Source organism: Charadrius vociferus, unplaced genomic scaffold, assembly GCF_000708025.1.
Source record: "Charadrius vociferus isolate BGI_N301 unplaced genomic scaffold, ASM70802v2 scaffold1041, whole genome shotgun sequence".
NCBI lineage: Eukaryota > Metazoa > Chordata > Aves > Charadriiformes > Charadriidae > Charadrius > Charadrius vociferus.
In genome coordinates this window covers 969494-970627 of record NW_009646843.1, presented here as the reverse complement: position 1 = coordinate 970627, position 1134 = coordinate 969494, and the positions used below count along the sequence as shown (strand labels likewise).

Sequence of the window (1134 nt, the reverse complement as noted above, 5' to 3'; positions counted from 1 at the left end):
GACGCCGGCCCGGCCGCTCAGAGGTAGGCAGGCTCCGCGCCCGCGCCCCGCTCCGCGCCCCGGGGCGCACGCCGCCTGCAGCGCTGCTCCCCGCGGGCAGCGCCTTTCCCCCTGCACCAACAAAAAGCCGGCTCTGGAGCTCTGCTAACAGCAGTGAGTTTCGCGTAGATGTCGCCAGTTAAATATTTATCCCACTTGTCCCGTAGGAATGATTTTTTTTTTATTATTATTAAACAACAATAATAATAATTAAGGGAGCGGCGAGTTTCGCTAGGTAGGAATAGGTGGGTTTTAATCTCTCTAGCCCCTTGTGTTCGCGCGGAGGAAGGACTTTTCAAAACTATGTTTGCTGCTGATTTAGTCTTAAGATCTCCAAATGACACTTTCCTCCTCCGATAAGCAGCCAGTTGTGCACGGATGTATCCAAAATGTATTTCTCTACCTCGCTTTCTTATCCTCGTCAGGATCAGCAGCCTCCCTTCTTCTCCTCCGATAAGCAGGGAGTTTTTGCAAAGCTTTCTCGAGGAGAAATTTAATTCGAAACCCCTTCGTAAAACCGCTGCCACTTATCTTAGATTTTTAAAAAAGAAATCCCTTTCAAATAGGAGGTGTATTTGGCGAAGCTGCGCCCAGCTTCGCTTTCTCTCTTATTGCTCCTTCTCCCCATCCTCTTCCCCGCGGGAAAAAACAAAACAAAACAAAACAAAAAAAACAACCAAAACCCAAACAAAAAACCAAACCCAACCCAAAACAACTGATGCCGGATTCGCAGCCTGAGCCCTGGAGCCGGCATCAGCTAAGAAGTTTAATGTTGACATCTCCCGGTGTCTCCCAACCTCGCCCCGCACCCCTCCCTTTGGAGCCCTCTAAGGAAGGGAAAGTTTCTGCAGGGACAACCCTGAAATATTTCAAGTTGGCTCCGGGGTGTCCTGTGGCGGTGTTTACCCACCGCTCCGGCGCGGGGAGGACAGGCTGGCAGGACTGAAACTGAAAGATTAAGGCACATGGGCGCTCGGGTGACAGCTTCGAGGAGACTTTGAGAAGTGGCAGGACCGATGCCGCTCCGCGGGGCAACGCGCCGGCGGGGCTGAGCGCGGCTCTCCCGCCATGCAGGGCCGGCTGCGAGCGGGAACG

The 1134-nt window shown here is 53.2% G+C and overlaps 1 protein-coding gene across 1 annotated transcript in view; it reads left to right on the top strand.

Moving 5' to 3' along the window:
- The window catches only part of LOC104293920 (transcription factor COE1-like), a 2968-nt gene that overhangs the window by 207 nt on the left and 1627 nt on the right, over positions 1-1134 (top strand). The gene's annotated exons all lie outside the window — the stretch shown is intronic.